The 18,894-nt window shown below is 34.6% G+C and overlaps 1 protein-coding gene across 1 annotated transcript in view; it reads left to right on the forward strand.

Annotated features, from left to right (window-relative positions):
* Window positions 1-18,894, forward strand: part of CADM2 (cell adhesion molecule 2) — a 264,551-nt gene that overhangs the window by 102,961 nt on the left and 142,696 nt on the right. The gene's annotated exons all lie outside the window — the stretch shown is intronic.

The raw sequence follows: 18,894 nt of genomic DNA on the forward strand, positions 1-18,894 counted from the left end.
TAGTGGGAATCTTGGAGAAATAAATAAGTTAATATATAAAAAACACGTAGATTCGTACTTGACAATAGCAAGTGCTAAGTGTTCATGTTAGATGTGATTATTTCAGAGCTCATCTGTAGTATTTAGATTATAGACAGAGAAACTTCATGAATTATTTCTTCAACTTGTTGGTTCTGAAAATACAAAGTTTTGGGAATAAAACTAGCTAAACATCAATAAATCTGTTTTTCAGTAGCTCTCACACAGGGTAAAATAATGTGCTTGTCTCAGTAAAAATGCACAGAAATGTAAATATTCAGCATAATTCTGCTCTTACTTCATACACTTAAACACACACGTGCACACACACACTCTTTTAGGGTGGATTAAGAAGTTTATAGAGGAGATGACTAATAAGTCTGGTAGTGGTTTTTGTACCCCACATACAGAAATCTTGGACCTGACATCACATGTACATTAAAACCCAAATATAAGAATCATCTATTATGCTTGTTAAAAATTTTTCCTATTTATATAGTAATATGTATTATTCTCAAGGTAACCTTCTAGGAGATAGATTGATGCAAACCATTCTGGTTATTTTAACTTGTAATTCAAGTATCTTACTTAGGCATGGAGGCCCAACAGGTAGAATTGTCTATATTACTAAGAAATTATGGGTTACAGTCCATACAATTATTCTACCTCTTTTCTATTTTAATTACTTTCTCTCTTTATATTTTTTTCCCCAAACAAGGAACTATCTGTAATTTATCCATAATTACTACCTTTACTTTAGAACTTCTAATAAATACATTTTATTGGACTAACTTTGGAGAAGTACAAGCACCCATTTCACAAGTTAGATACATCACTTTGCTAAGTTAAACTTGCTCTTATATTCTGCCAGGGCTCAGTACCATCCATTCTAATTCTGCCTTTAGGATATATTTGTTTAGGTTAGTGTGTTAAATGTCTAGTCTTGGTTGGAGCTTTTCTAAATGGACCCTCTACACTGTATCCAGAGTTATCTTACTATGACAAGGTTCTAATCCAGCCACTTTTTCTGCGTAAGCATTTCTGATTGAAAGTCCTAACCTGGAGGATAAGTTTAAAATCCTATTTCCTTGGCCTATAAGAAAGCTCCTGGCAGTGAATTCTTACAAATCAGATGGTTTTCTATGTGAAAGGCTTGGTTTATGTTAGAATATTCTTCTTAAATACTCTCCTTCGGTTAAATTGTTTTATTACCTACATGCATCTCTTTCTGAATTTTGACATAATTAGTTAGTGAGTTAGTTTCTCTTAATTTCTTACCATTTTATTTGTGTTTCGGATAAATATATCCTCAGGGAAGTCAGAGACTAACATACTAGTCATTAATATTGGTTGATTGTTTTTAACATTGTAGCCTCATGAAAAACGCATAATGTTTTCATTAAAAATATTTTTATAAAATATCTTAATTTTTGACAAATTTGGCTTCTGCTCTGAATGCCAGATTTATTCATAAACTAGGTAGAGAGGGGACTTTTGTTTATATGTAAAAAGATGAAATTTTGATCTTATAAACACTATACTTTAAAATCATCTGAATCAAGACTAGAATGAAAATCAAGAGAAAACCATATACAGAATCAGCATTTGGTTCTGTGTTCTACTCAGAAGTAGTGAAGCTTTGCTTTTTCTGTGTTCTTCAATGCGTGGCCATTAATAGACCATTTATTATTCCTACACTTGAATTCATCTATATAGCTCTTTATTTGTTCATAACTCTTATTTTGCATGTTTACATAGTTTGTCTTTACAATTATATGGTGAACTTCCTGAGTTCTCTAAAATTGTTTTTATAGGTGTATAGGCAAATATGCTGTATTTAGTACTCTATACAGAATGCACGTTCATTATTATTGCTGTGCTCTATACATGTGAAGTGAAAGTTCGCTCTAAAATCCCTCAGCAGATACACCTCACTGAAAGGAGTGTTCTATCCTTATCTTGCACTCTTGTCTTTTCAGAAATCAAAATTTGACTTCCTATTATCATGTAACAATTTTTACTATAATATCACTTTAGATTTTTTAAAAAGACACTCCCTAGTATAAAGAATTGGAAAAGATAGGCTAATCAAATTCAGTTAAATCCAATTTGATAAGAAATTGTTAAAATGTGTCCCAATTATACAGCATTCTATGGTGCATGAGTGAATATCCAAATGAAGAAAACAAAACCTTGACCTGGAGATGTTTAAAATGCCTTTGGGGTGATAAAACCAGCTATGAGGAATACTTTACTATAAAGAGGAATGTATAACATTATGTAAATCCCAAAGTAGTTATTCCAGTCAAGGGAAAGTATTATTTTCCATACGTTTTAACTAAGCACTGGCCAGTTCAGCATATTGACACTGTGTTAAGTTTCAGACTCTGTATGATAGAGGTAGGGGCTTTCAAAGTAACTTCTGATTTCAGGAGGAGTCATTGTTCTGTACATTTTTTCTCCATTATTATCTAACATATGAATTTAATCACCAAGTTTCTGGGAGAAAGTTGTTTCATAGTCCTAGCTGATCACATTTTCTTGGCCAGGATATTTCCATGTTAGATTATACAGCATGGTTCTCAAACTTTAGCAGGCACCATCATCACCTCCAGGGCCTGTTAAAACTCAGATTATAGGGGCCTGACCCCAGATTTTCTGATTGAGTACATCTGGGTTGGAAACCGAGAACATATATATTTAGCAGTGTGTTGAATTTGTGAGTGATAATGATGCTCCTGTTTGGAGACCACACTGGTATATAGAGAACAGAATGTTGAGAAGTATCAGTAAAATATTGAAGTCTTGCCTCTGTCTCTGAACTTTAGTTTTCTCATCTAATAAATGAGGATCATAAAGCTTGCCTCAAAGTGCTATTGCAAGGATTTCATACAAGCCAATATGTATAAAGTGTTTTCACAGTATAAGGAATCACTGAATATATTTTAGATATTATTATTATTGTTATCATTTTTATTACTATCTTGAGCAAACCATGATTGGTGAGTTGTAACAATCCCTGAATTAGTCCTAGAAATATAACCAAAACCGAATTATTTCTTTAAGGTATTCACTTTTGGGGGATGGACATATAAACATAAGATCTAACAAGTATAGTAACAGACATATGAACTGGCTACAGTTTTTGTACAAAACAAGAAGCAGAGATGTGCCCTACTTTGTGGCAGAGGTAAATGAGAGTACTCAGTAAGTATATGTTAAATGAATAAGTGGATCTTAAATGATGAATGGAATTCACTGTATGGGTTGTGGGTAAAAGTAGGTGGTAGAGCATTCTAAAGAAAGAAACCATGTGTTTATGCAGGGTAAAAGCATGTGATTGTTTGAAGGAACTGAAACTTTCTGTTTGATACAGACATGAGAGATAAATGGGAAGGTAGGGGCCAGTTAAGTCATGGAAGATCTTTTACTCCAGATTAAGGAGTTTGGAATTTATTCTGTAGGCAGTGGTGAAACACTTTCTTCTATATGCTTTAAACGGTGGAATGAATAATCATAATTTTCATCTGACTCTCCTTTTTCCTCCTGATGAGTCTGACTCAGAAATCCCTTTGGTGCCTCTGGGCAGCTCTGTATTCAAAACTGCAGGGGGTTTCACTGTAGCTTTTAATCTTCTGTGTAGCTAGGAAGTTGGAAATATTGCCATTTAGTGTGGGAAAAAAAATGTGTATTGCCTTCCTAAATCTATCAGTGTCCTGAGAACTTGTATAAACTTTCCATTCCATATGTAAGTTTAGTAACTTGTCCTTTGAGTAGTTATCATCATAAAATCTTAAGATTTTCTTTTCCAGCCAACTAGCTTTTACATGAATGTGTTAGGCAGAATTCTATGAGAACCCTCAATGACCCACATTTTTGTATAATCTTTTCCCCTGGAGTGTAGGAAGGACTTGAGAATATATGTGATATCACTGCCTTGATCATGTTGATCATGTTACCTTACATGGCAAAAGGGATTTTACAGATATAATTATGGATCCCTTTTGAGTTCATCAAAGGGAGATTACTAAGGGAAACCTCACATAATGAGGTGAAGTTTTTATGAAAGAATAAAGAGTCAGACATCCTCCTCCTGGCCTGGAAGAAAGCAAATAGCCATGTGTGTACTGTCTATAGGGGCCATGTGACAAAGAACTGTGGGTGACCTCTAGGAGCTGAAAGATGTTCCTGTGTGTCAGCTAGTGAGAAAATGGGGACCTCGGACATACAGCATCAAGGAAGTAAATTTGCCAACAATCAGTGAGTTTGTAGAGGACTCTAAAACCTACATGGGAATCACAGCCTCAGCCAACACCATGATTTCAGCCTGGTGACACTGAGAAGAGGACCAGGATAAGCCCTATCTGGACTCTTAATCCATAGAAATTGTGAGATAATAAATGCATATTGCTTTAGGACACTAAGCTTTTAATCATTTATTATGCACCAGTAGCAGGAAACTGAGATCCAGAAAGGCAGAATGATTTCTCATAGTCACACATCTGACAAAGAATGAGCTTGAATATTCCAATTCTAAGACCCAGCACTTGAACTGGGGAAGAAAGCTGAAGGCTGGAAGAATATTAAAGGGACATTTCAAACATGAATTAGTAAGGCCCTGAACTAATGGATGAAATGGCATTTTTTTTTAATGGATGGATTTAAAAGAGAAGACAAATTCCAGGTGAAGTTGGTGAATGAGTCTGGGAGATGGAGCAAAAACAAGGGTCAAAGACAACACAATTTGGGTGCCAACACAACTTGGTTAGTGAACATGTGGAAATAAGAAAGGCATTAGGAGAAATTAGTTCAGAAATAAATGATAATATGTTTATTCTTTGAGGTTGAAGTAACTGTATATTGGTAGAATCTAAAAGTTAAACTTAGCAGGCTTTTGGAGTTAGGTGACTTATGATTAAGAAAGGGATTCTGACAAAGGTCTATCATCTCTTATGAAGGACATTTTTAGTTTTAGCCTTTATAAATAGTTATTACCCTTTATTTGTGCAGCACACTCCCAACAGAAACCCTCTCAGTACTTCCTTCTGACCCTAAGAATCATGCTGTGTAGTAACCTGCATATTCATCAAAGCCTGACTTTGTGGGGAGTCACTGAAGCTTGTCAGTGCCTAATAGTATTGCCTGTATTCTACAAGTGTTATTTACTTCGTGTACATTGTTTGTCTCAAATGTTGGACCATCGAGCTTAAACTGACTTTAGCTGTGTTGCCCTGTGTGAACAGGACTCTTCACCTACACTTTAGTGTTAATCAAAAATAATGCAGCAGCTCATTTTCAAGTTGGCTAAATATAGTATAATTGTACTATAAGCTACTTAGTAGGTAATTTTTCAGCGTTTGGAAACTTGAGAGTGAATTTCTGAATGTTGTGTTTCTTAAAAGGTAGCCTTTAGACTGCTCGGATTAGAATCACCCGAGGTACTAGTTAGGAAAATGAAGATTCCTGGTCTCAATGTAGACCTTTAAAATCAGAAGTTCTGGCTGTCAAGCCTAGAAGTCCTAATATTTATTAAGTACCTCTGTTGACACTTAGGCTCACTATAGTTTGAGAATGCATAGAATTAGAGACCAGTAAGCCAAGTATTAATAGATATTCAAAGAAAGAAAGAAAGGAGGTCCTAATCTAATGAGTTTAGAAAATGACTCGATATTCTATGTCCTTTATGAATCTATTCTTAGAGGGAGATTCTCTAAAACTAAATCAAAATGCACTTTAGTGCTTTAACATTTCTAAGAATTAATGCAAATTTCTGTTAGACAACATCTTAGCAGTATTCTTTGGCCATATGATTTTTAAAATTTGTTTTGTGTTTCTTGCATTGAACTTTGTGGAATCTACTTTGAGAAACAGTAATTATATATTTAATTTAAATACTCTCCCTGGTGTTGTAAAACTAGTTTTGGCCTAATACTTCATTTAATGTCAGTTGCACAAAGCCTTTATTTAAATAAGTGGAATACTAACATGTAATACAGAGATTGTGAATTCTCTTGAGCTAAACACAAAAGAAAATAAAAAGGAGATATTTGTGTGCCCTGAGCTTAAAGCTCCTGTATCATGTGTGATAAGGATTAATTAAAAGTGTTAGTGTTTAAACTTACAGAGTATACCATATATCAATGATTTTTTTGAGTTCTTTTGTTTAAACTTACCACTTTGAAAGTGTCCTTGCCATTTAAATATGAATCACGTTAGACCCCGTATTAAATGAGAAAAAGAAATAGCATTAGTAATACCTGTAAGTGAGGTGTGTGTGTCTGTGTGTGTGTGTGTGTGTGTGTGTGTGTGTGTACATACCACTTGGGGTTTTCTAAATGCTGTTGACTGTATTACCTCAAGACTCTCTCAAGATACAATGAGATACATAGAACATCTTTCTGGAAAGAGATAAAACAGTTGTTTCATCTGAGTGTGAATGGCTGATGAAAGCAAATGATCACCAAAACTCTTTGAGAAACTTTTAAAAAATGTTTTATTTTTTAAAAGCAACTTTATTGAGATATAATGGACAAAAAACAATCTACACATATTTTATGTGTGCAGTTTGGTATTATTTCACAAGTGTATATGGTGATGAGACCATCACTATGATCAAGATAATGAACATATTCATCATCTACAAAAGTTTGTTCATACACCTTCATAATTCCTTCCTCCTGGCCTTCTTTGCCCACCCCCCCATCTCACTTCCAGGAAACCACTATTCTACTGTATGTCATTATAGATTACATTTTCTAGAATTTTATATAAATCAAATCATATAGTACATACTCTTTGATTTATTTCCCTCAGGATGAATATTCTGAGATTCATCCATGTTACATATATAAAGGTTGTTGCTGTCTATTGCTGATTCATATTCTATTGTATGTATCTGTACTATAATTTGTTTATCCATTTATCTGAGGATAGACATTTGGGTTGTTTACAGTTTGGGGCCATTGCAGTAAAACTGCTATGAACATTTGGGTGTAAGTCTTTGTATGTATCTGTGCTCTTATTTCTCTTGTGTAAATGCCTAGGAACAGAATGGCTGGGTCATATAGAAGATACATGTTTAATTTTTAAAGGCATTGCCAAACGATTTTTCAAAGTGGTTGTACTCCTTCATGAAATCCAACTTTTAAATTTTAGTATTATTATTTTTTACTTTTTTGAATCATGCTTTGGTATTATATGTAAGATGTTTTTGCCTAATCCAAGATCACAAAGAATTACTTCTAAAAATTTCATATTTTTAGGTTTTGCATGTATTTTGAGTGATTTTATATTTTCAATGCCCTTGTCTTTTCTTTCTCTCAGCTGTATTATTTCTAGGTCAGTTTTGATAGATTGGTTGATCTCATTATAGATAGCATTTTCCTGCTTCTTTGAATGCAGAGTATTTTTTGATTGGATTCCAGACATTATAAGTTTTACCTTTCTGGTACTGAATGTTCTCCTATTCCTCTAAGTATTCTTAAGCTTTGTTCTGGTTAAGTAATTTAGAGTTTAATACTTTCAGAGCTTCTTTTAAATTTCTTAGGTGGGACCAGAGCAGCTTTTATTCTTAGAATTACTTAATTCTCATTACTCAGATAAAATCCGCTGAGTGCCCAGGGTACAAATTATGAGTTTTTTTCAGTCAGGTTAGTTAGAACAGGCATTATTCCCTGCCTGTATAAGCATCATGTACTATTTCCTCTAATCCTTTTTTGATAGTTCTTGTCCTAGCCCCAAACACTTTCTTCACACAGATACACCGATCAATAATTACTTTGCCAAATACTGTGAGGGACACTGCAGTTGTCTGGAGTCATCTCTTTGTGTAGCTCTTTCATTTTTGATACTCTGCCCTATAAACTCTAGCTGCTGTGGCCTTCTTAGACACCCAGCTCCATCAGCATAACTCAGAGAGGCCACCAGGGTCTGCATGGGTTTCCCTCCACACACCACAGTCTAGAAAATCTCTCAAGGCATTAAGAAGGGACAAATTTTAGGGTTTATCTCATTCATTTTCCATCTCTCTGGGATAACTGTCCATTATTGTTATGTTCAATATCTTGAAAACTCTTGTTTACAGATAAGAGGTAAATCCAACTTTGTTATTCTGCTAGGCTGGAAGCAAAAGTTATTTTGCCTTTGTTTTTGAAATGTAGAGAAATAATACTTTTATCTAAATGGTAGTATGTTTTAATTTTGTCTGATTGCTTATTTGTTTTAAGATGATATAATACATTTAAGGGGATGAACATGAATAAGTGTAAAATGTATCCATACTCACTTTGACAAAATATTTTAGATTAATAATTCTGCTAGTTTTAAAGGTAAAAATTATTTGATTTAGCTATAGAAATTCAGTGCTGTTATACATTATTGTGGGAATGGAAAGAAAAGTTCCAGCATGTATATAATGAGATAAGTAAGTATAAATCTTTGACTGGATTTTACTTATTGTCAAGAATGAGCACTCTATCAACAAAATAATGTTTTTCTTTGTTGTTAATTCATGCTTTTAATCAACAATTTTATTTATTTATTTATTTATTCACACACACACACACACACACACACACACACACACACTGTATTTTATTTTTACAAGAGATAAATCAACTGACACCAAGCATTGTAAATGGATGACCACAACAAAAGCAACAATGATTGCAATTACCAAACACGAAACACACTCATACTGTGTCATAATATTGACATTCAGTCCAGTAATCCTCCACTGTAACAGCTCCTTTACTTTGCAGTGAAAATTGATTTGTGTATTTTTTGCCTCTGAGTCCTTGTGGGATTTTTTTTTTATTCAAACAAAAAATCACAAAAATTATAATCATCCTCATCAGTTCACTCAGTCCCATTTAATTAATTATTTTTATCTTGATCTTTTGTTAGCACTTTTATGAATTCATCAGTTTTCCATTAGAGTTCTGAAAATGCTTATTCATTCAGTTCAGCAGTATAGTCAGTTACCAGAAACCTGTACTTGTCAGAGTCTTTTCCATGAATTCCTTGAAGATGAAACCCTTTTATAGGAACATTTTTGCAAAAGCATCAGAATACATCCAGAATTGTCTGTAAATGACAAAAGACTTAAAAATGACCATGGTTAAAGATTTGATGAAATTTCATAATGATGCAATTGACAAGGAAATTTAGTTATTTCTGAGATATACATTTTAAAGTAATAACTAGACTTATGACTTATAACATTATACCAGAACATATAAGATTTTTAGAAATTTCATGTAATGTCTAAAACATTTATATTAACATATTTCCATACAAATAACCCAAAGAAAGTTTAGTATTAGTTGTTTTTTTTGTTTGTTTTTTATACTGCAGGTTCTTATTAGTCATCAATTTTATACACATCAATGTATACATGTCAATCCCAATCGCCCAATTCAGCGTACCACCATCCCCACCCCACCGTGGTTCTCCCCCCTTGGTGTCCATACATTTGTTCTCTACATCTGTGTCTCAACTTCTGCCCTGCAAACCAGTTCATCTGTACCATTTTTCTAGGTTCCACATACATGCGTTAATATACGATAATTGTTTTTCTCTTTCTGACTTACTTCACTCTGTATGACAGTCTCTAGATCCATCCACGTCTCAACAAATGACTCATTTTCATTCCTTTTTATGGCTGAGTAATATTCCATTGTAAATATGTACCACATCTTCTTTATCCATTCATCTGTCGATGGGCATTTAGGTTGTTTCCATGACCTGGCTATTGTAAATAGTACTGCAATGAACATTGGGGTGAATGTGTCTTTTTGAATTATGGTTTTCTCTGGGTATATGCCCAGTAGTGGGAGTGCTGAATCATATGGTAATTCTATTTTTAGTTTTTTAAGGAACCTCCATACTGTTCTCCATAGTGGCTGTATCAATTTACATTCCCACCAACAGTGCAAGAGGGCTCCCTTTTCTCCACACCCTCTCCAGATTTTATTGTTTCTAGATTTTTTGATAATGGCCATTCTAACTAGTGTGAGGTGATACCTCGTACTTTTGATTTGGATTTCTCTAACAATTAGTAATGTTGAGCAGCTTTTCATGTGCTTTTGGCCATTTGTATGTATTCTTTGGAGAAATGTTTATTTAGGTCTTTTGCCCATTTTCGGATTGGGTTGTTTGTTTCTTTAATATTGAGCTGAATGAGCTGTTTATATATTTTGGAGATTAATCCTTTGTCCGTTGATTCGTTTGGGAATATTTTCTCCCATTCTGAGGGTTGTCTTTTCGCCTTGTTTATAGTTTTCTTTGCTATGCAAAAGCTTTGAAGTTTGAGTAGGTCTCATTTATTTTTGTTTTTATTTCCATTACTCTAGGAGGTGGATCAAAGAAGATCTTGCTGTGAGTTATGTCAAACAGTGTTCTTCTTATGTTTTCCTCTAAGAGTTTTATAGTGTCCGGTCTTACATTTAGGTCTCTAATCCATTTAGAGTTTATTTTTTTGTATGGTGTTAGGGAGTGTTCTAATTTCTTTCTTTTACATGTAGCTGTCCAGTTTTCCCAGCACAGCTTATTGAAGAGACTGCCTTTTCTCCTTTGTATATCTTTGCCTCCTTTGTCATAGATTAGTTGACCATAGATGTGTGGGTTTATCTCTGGCCTTTGTATCTTGTTCCATTGATCTATGTTTCTGTTTTTGTGCCAGTACCATATTGTATAGTATAGTCTGAAGTCAGGAAGTCTGATTCCTCCAGCTCCATTTTTTTCCCTCAAGACTGCTTTGGCTATTTGGGGTCTTTTGTGTCTCCATATAAATTATAAGATGATTTGTTCTAGTTCCGTAAAAAATGCTATTGGTAATTTGATAGGGATTGCATTGAATCTGTAGATTGCTTTGGGTAGTATAGTCATTTTCACAATATTGATTCTTCCAATCCAAGAACATGGTATATCTCTCCATCTGTTGGTGTCATCTTTAATTTCTTTCATCAGTGTCTTATAGTTTTCTGCCTACAGGTCTTTTGTCTCCCTAGGTAGGTTTATTCCTAGGTATTTTATTCTTTTTATTGCAATGGTAAAGGAGAGTGTTTCCATAATTTCTCTTTCAGCTTTTTCATCATTAATGTATAGGAATATAAGAGATTTCTGTGCATTAATTTTGTATCCTGCAACTTTACCAGATTCATTGATTAGCTCTAGTATTTTTCTGGTGGCATTTTTAGGATTCTCTATGTATAGTATATCATCTGCAAACAGTGACAGTTTTACTTCTTCTTTTCCAATTTGTATTCCTTTTACTTCTTTTTCTTCTCTGATTGCCATGGCTAGGACTTCCAAAACTATGTTGAATAATAGTGGTAAGAGTGGACATCCTTGTCTCATTCCTGATCTTAGAGGAAATGCTTTCAGTTTTTCACCATTGAGAATGATGTTTGCTGTGGGTTTGTCGTATATGGCCTTTATTAAGTTGAGGTAGGTTCCGTCTATGCCCACTTTGTGGAGAGTTTTTATCATAAATCGGTATTGAATTTTGTCAAAAGCTTTTTCTGAATCTATTGAGATGATCATATGGTTTTTATTCCTAAATTTGTTAATGTGGTGTTTCACGCTGATTGATTTGCATATATTGAAGAATCCTTGCTTCCATAGGATAAATCCCACTTGATCATGGTGTATGATACTTTTAACGTGTTGTTGGATTCTGTTTGCTAGTATTTTGTTGATGATTTTTGCATCTATATTCATCAGTGATATTGGGCTGTAATTTTCTTTTTTTGTAGTATCTTTGTCTGGTTTTGGTATCAGGGTAATGGTGGCCTCATAGAATGAGTTTGGGAGTGGTCCTTTCTCTGCAATTTTTTGGAAGAGTTTGAGAAGGATGGGTGTTATCTCTTCTCTAAATGTTTGACAGAATTCACCTGTGAAGCCATCTGGTCCTGGACTTTTATTTGTTGGAAGATTTTTAATCACAGTTTCAATTTCATTACTTGTGATTGATCTGTTCATATTTTCTGTTTCTTCCTGGTTCAGTCTTGGAATGTTTTACCTTTCTAAGTATTTGTCCATTTCTTCCAGGTTGTCCATTTTATTGGCATAGAGTTGGTTGTAGTAGTCTCTTAGGATGCTCTGTATTTCTGCGGTGTCTGTTGTAACTTCTCTTTTTTCATTTCTAACTTTATTGATTTGAGTCCTCTCCCTCTTTTTCTTGATGAGTCTGGCTAATGGTTTATCAATTTTGTTTATCTTCTCAAAGAACCAGCTTTTAGTTTTATTGACTTTGCTATCATTTCCTTCATTTCATTTTCATTTATTTCAGATCTGATCTTTATGATTTCTTTCCTTCTGCTAACTTTGGGGTTTGTTTGTTCTTCTTTCTCTAGTTCCTTTGGGTGTAAGGTTAGGTTGTTTACTTGAGATTTTTCTTGTTTCTTGAGGTGGCTTGTATAGCTATAAACTTCCCTCTTAGAACTGCTTTTGCTCTGTCCCATAGGTTTTGGATCGTCATGTTTTCATTGTCATTTGTCTCTAGGTAGTTTTTGATTTCCTCTTTGATTTCTTCAGTGATCCCTTGGTTATTTAGAAACGTATTGTTTAGCCTCCATGTGTTTGTGTTTTTTTACATTTTTTTCCCTGTAATTCATTTCTAATCTCATAGTGTTGTGGTCAGAAAAGATGCTTGATGTGATTTCAATTTTTTTTAAATTTACTGAGACTTGATTTGTGACCCAAGATGTGATCTATCCTGGAGAATGTTCCATGTGCACTTGAGAAGAAAGTGTAATCTGCTGTTTTTTAATGGAATGTCCTATAAATATCTATTAAATCTATCTGGTATATTGTGTCATTTAAAGCTTCTGTTTCCTTATTTATTTTCATTTTGGATGATCTGTCCATTGGTGTAAGTGAGGTGTTAAACTCACCCACTATTATTGTGTTACTGCTGATTTCCTCTTATAGCTGTTAGCAGTTGCCTTATGTATGGAGGTGCTCCTATATTGGGTGCATATATATTTATAATTGTTATATCTTCTTGGTTATAACAAGGGATTGGTCCCTTGATCATTATGTAGTGTCCTTCCTTGTCTCTTGTAACATTCTTTATTAATCAACATTTTTAACTTAAGGGTTAAAGCAAGTGAAAATCTCAGTCATCCAGAAATCATCAGCCAACAAAGAATCTTGAGATCATAATAACATAAATATTCAAATGTACTAGCTTTTTAGCTCACATCTGCTAATGGAGGGACTCAATCACTGTTCAAATTCTCCTCAGGTTATTTCCAAACGATACTTTATGGCTTTTTCATGTGCTAAGAAAGATGCCTCTCCCATTCATTAGCTTTAGATTCTTCATGGAAATGCAATTCTTTATGGTTTTTGTGGCATATGAGGAGAGAAGGTCTTGTTCCCGTCATCTTTAGCAAATGATCTTCTTGGGACCCAGGAAGATATTTTATGAAATTTATGAATCAGATCTTTCTAAAAATGATTATTTAATTCTTTGATAAGTAAAAGTCAAAAGAGATCACAGATAAGAAGGGAGAAGAATAATAGAAGAAAAAATAGTAATTTATTTATGAATTTTATGAACACGTGAATGGTATTGAACCTTATGAGCGTCCCAGTGGATAGTTGGAATTTAAAAGTGATATGTTGCTCAGAAAACAAGGCAACCTGTTGAAAAATAATCAACAAAACTATGAGAGAGAGAGAAACATTGTATTCAGAAAGCTAATTTTACATTACAGATGTTTTACTGATGCAAATGAATCATTTTCACAAGAGGTTGATGAGGGGCAGGTTTATTTTTTCTTACATGTGCTGAATGCTACAAGATTTTATAAAATTAATTGTTGGATGACTAGAAAGTTGCATCATCACAGGTGTTTCAAAGGAGTCACACTTGCCTGCTGCTTATAGAATTTACTCAAATGGATAGATTTTTTTACTTTCTTATAGAGTTTACTCTAATGGATGGGCTTTTTAAAAATTTTATGCCATCTTTTATCATCTTTTGGGCCTACAACAAAACACCTTTTTCAATAGAAAATAAATCTTTCAGTCTTCAGTAGAAGGAAGGAGATTGTAATCTACACAAATATAGTGACTACCCTGAGGCATCAGGCTCAGAGTCAGGTTTTGTTTTTTTTGTTTTTTTTGTTTTATTTTTCCAGTCAGATGGTATTATCTTTTTGATTCAGCCTAAGGATGTAGTGCACAATATATAAAATCTTTTCTTAGAAGCGGTAACAAGTGAAAGTTGACTTCTCATGTCTAAACGTTTGGCTAATGGCACTGAGGTTCACTCAACCTACTCTCAAGTGAAAAGAGGTTATTGTAAGGTTTTCCTGACCATTGCCAAGTGAAAGGAGCACAACAGAACATATTTTTAGCCATAAAGGTTATTCCCTGTATATAAACATTGCACTGATTGACTGGCTTCATAGTGACTTAGCTTCTTTTTGTCTATAAGTACACCCAGCTATCTGCTTCTCCCTCTGTTTTGCACACCTTTTCTCTACATCATGAATCATGCTCTCTCATTAGATTGGGTAAATGATGGCTTTCCGAGAATTAGCTGTGGAATATACATGTGCCTGTGTGTGTGTGTGTGTACATGTGTATACATGTGTGTGCTCAAGCGTGTGTTTTTACTTCAATTCCTTTGAACTCTTCAGGGTTTTAAATCACATTAAGATATATGATGGAGATTCTGAAACAGGCTAGTTAACTACATTGTTTCTATTTGGGGATAAAGTTTCATGCTTTCCACCTTGGAGATTAGGCAGCTGGGGGTCAGGTACCTCTTCAGGTTTAATCACATCTAGCTGAAGTCACATGCTACAGAGCATGGTGATTTCTGGGCAAGGAATGTCTACCAAAGAAATTACATAGCAGAGGGATTTACTATTAAAAGGCAAATCTGGTTATGGCAAACACCATGAATTCAAATTCATCAAGTACAGACACTATAGAGGGTTACAAACTTATTTTCACATGTTGATATAATTTTTAGATTTTATGACTGTAATTCTGGTAGATGTAAAATATTAAGGAGTTTCTAATAAAATATTGTGCTCTGGGATTAAATACGGGAAGTGCTGATATTTCCTCCCTACCCTACTTCCTTTTTGGGTTTTATTTATGAACAATTGATAGGGTATAAACTAAGCCCAAGGTGCCCAAGATAAATTCCACAAGTTATGCAGGATATACCTCACAGCTCATGAACAATCTGCATAAGTCAGAAAGAAGGGAACCTTGTTGAAACTGACAAAGGCTGCTTTTTAGCTCATTACATTAGTGGTACAGAAATAATAAGTAATATTCGTATGCTACTGAATATTCAAAGAACATGATAATATAATTAGGAAGATTTTCTTGAGAACAAGCTAATCTCTCTCTTAGGGTATCACGATTATTAACTAATCTCCCGAGTAACCATTTCTCTCCTAAATAGTCTATCTCCCATACTTTTTTCAAAAGAGATATCTGATAGGGTGAGTTTCAGAGAGGCTATCTGATATTGTTAATCTTTAAACTATTATTCTCTTTGGTATTTTTGAACATGTGAATAGTTTTTAAAATATTTAAATAATATAGTTACATATCTGTCTCTCTCACCAGACTGGGATTCCTTTCTTCATTTAACTTTTGACAGGCAGAATCTGGCATGGTGTCAAACACATGGTACAAGCTCAAGGTACCATGGAGATTATATGGAGAATAAGTGAATCATTTGGGTTAAAGTGTTCTCAAGACTTGACTTTAATAATTTTTAAGGGTGGTGACTCTCTTCTTTACTGGATACTCTCCTGGACTGAGCAAATCAGTTCTTGGTGTTCTTCTTAGGTACAGACCACTAAATACAGAGCTAAATAAATATAAATATAGAATTAAATATAGAATTAATTAATCACTTGGGTGAAAGTGATCTAAGACTTTAATTCAGTAATTTTCAAAGGAGATGACTCTGCTCCTTATGGATGATTCTACTGAACTGAGCAATATACTTCTTAGTGCTCTTCTAAGGTATTAAATCTTGATATGTATTTTGTATTAAGATGTCTAAATTTTCCTGAGCCATCAAGCAGTGACTGAACTAGGTCCAGTGTTTCTGAGGGAGAATGACTCATAACTCATCATGTTCTAGAAGGATTTTTGTAAATACAAAAAACACTGATTAACATAAAAGGTAAGGATATTAAATATGATACAACAGCTAAATTAATGTAGAAATGTAAGATGGAACCTAAAGTGAGATCAGTAAGCAAATTCTTCTTACAAAGGCTTTCACATTTGCCAGCGGTGAATCACAAACTTTTATTAGTACTCTTTAGCTGGTACAAAAAGAGAGACATGATCAGTTAATTACTATGTTCACAAACCATCTGTACAAAGAGGTCTAACATTTCCTGGTACGGAGAGTTGAGAGAGAAGAGAATTCCTCTCTGAGTTCACATGTTTTAGGCAGAAGTGCCTATATTGAAATGATTTGGCCATAAGGTAAATACAGAAAGATTCATACAGTGAGTCCTTGTAGCACCTCTGAACACAGACCTGTGGAATAACATTTAAGAGAAAATTGATAAAAACTCTAACCTTCTACTTTGGCTGAAAAATTGAAAAAGAGAATCATGCCCCCCTTAATCAATCCTCCATAAATACCCCTTCATCAATCCTCCATAAATATTATTTTACTTATCTGAGCTTTCAAAATCTATTAACAAGAACTGAGTTCCAATAAAATTCCTTGTCAAGTGAAACAATTATTTTGTATTGCTAGTTAATTGTAGAGCCGTAGCTTTACAAATCAGGATTATGAGTGGCACCTTCTTATAAAAGTGGAATTTTATGATAAGGATTTATAAAAGTCTATCCCTATCAGATTGGAGTTATATGAAGGAATACTCATAGGCACTAATGAAATTTGCCTCAAGAATTTGTTTTGAGGTCTCCTCCAGTGAACAAATGAAAGTGGAGATTAAAGTTCTACCATGTAAGACATGGCCTCAGTATTTTTGGTCTGGAGAAAGTTTAAAGCAGATATAAAATCAACTGCTTACCTTGAATATTAAAGAAGGATGATTTGTAAAAAGTCCTGCTTTCACACCTTTGTTAATGCTTCTGCTTTGGTAGCAAGATTTCTCCTCCTGCTCATCTCCGCTCCTACACTTCAGAACCACCTTGCCTTCTTCCAGCTGACTTTACATTTTCAAAGTTGAGAGAGAAGGCATCTAAAGCATTCAAATGCCATAGAAAACTTCTGTCATATTGTTCAGCAGCAAGCTTAGCAGTAATTTCTCATCTCTTCTAGAAAATAACTGTCAATCAGTTAGTAAAAAACATTTAAAATTTAATTAAATTATTGAGGGGGTGCCTTCAAGATGGTGGAGGGGTAAGACTTGGAGATCACCTTCCTCCCCACAAATACATCAAAACTACATCTACATGTGGAACAACTACTACTGAATACTGGCAGAAGACCTCAGACTTCCCAAAAGTTGCCCTCAGGCGACCTACACTCAGAGGCTGGGCCAAATCCAAAGCTGAACCCCAGGAGCTGTGCAAACAAAGAGAAAGGGAAATCTCTCCCAGCACTTTCAGGAGCAGTGGATTAAATCTCCACAATCAACTTGATGTACCCTGAATCTCTGGAATACCTGAATAGAAAGCTAATAATCCCAAACTTGAGGCAGTGGACTTTGGGAACAACTGTAGACTTGGGGTTTGCTTTCTGCATCTAATTTGTTTCCGGCTTTCTGTTTATCTTAGTTTAGTATTTAGAGCTCATTATCATTGGTAGATTATTGATTTGGCTGCTCTCTTCCTTTTTTTAATATATATATATTTTTTTCTCTCTCTTTGTGAGTGTGTATGTGTATGCTTCTTTGTGTGATTTTGTCTGTATAGCTTTGCTTTTGACATTTGTCCTAGGATTCTGGCTGTCCTTTTTTTGTTTGTTTGTTTATTTGTTTTTTTCTAGTATAGTTTTAAGCACTTGTTATCATTGGTGGATTTGTTTTTTGGTTTGGTTGCTCTTTTCTTTCCTTCTCTCTTTTTTTATTTTTTTTATTTTTAGTAATTTTTTTTCTATTGTAATAGCTTTATTTTATTTACTTATTTATTTTCTTTCTTTCTTTCTTTTTCTCCCTTTTCTTCTGAGCTGTATGGCTGACAGTGTCTTGGTGCTCTGGCTGGGTGTCGGACCTGAGCCTCTGAGGTGGGAGAGCCAAGTTCAGAACATTGGTCCACCAGAGACCTCCCAACCCCATGTAATATCAAACAGCGAAAGCTCTCACAGAGATCTCTATCTCAACTCTAAGACACAGCTCCACTCAATGACCAGCAAGCTACAGTGCTGGACACCCTATGCCAAACAACTAGCAAGACAGGAACACAAAACCACCCATTAGCAGAGAGGCTGCCTAAAATCAAAATAAGTTCACAGACACCCCAAAACACACCACCAGACATGGACCTGCCCACCAGAAAGGCAAGTTCCAACCTCATACATCAGAACACAGGCACCATTCCCCTCCACCAGGAAACCTATACAACCCACTGAACCAACCTTAGCCACTGGGAGCAGACACCAAAAACAATGGGAACTACAGACCTGCAGCCTGCAAAACGGAGATCCCCAAACACAGTAAGTTAAGCAAAATGAGAAGACAAAGAAATTCACAGCAGATGAAGGAGCAAGGTAAAAACCCACCAGATCAAACAAATGAAGAGGAAATAGGCAGTCTACCTGAAAAAGAATTCAGACTATTGATAGTAAAGATGATCCAAAATCTTGGAAATAGAATGTAGAAAATACAAGAAACATTTACCAAGGACCTAGAAGAACTAAAGAGCAAACAAACAATGAGAACAACACAATAAATGAAATTAAAA

This window comes from Delphinapterus leucas, chromosome 4, assembly GCF_059928025.1.
Source record: "Delphinapterus leucas isolate spDelLeu-1000000601 "Yukka" chromosome 4, BTC_Dleu_Yukka2, whole genome shotgun sequence".
Lineage (NCBI taxonomy): Eukaryota > Metazoa > Chordata > Mammalia > Artiodactyla > Monodontidae > Delphinapterus > Delphinapterus leucas.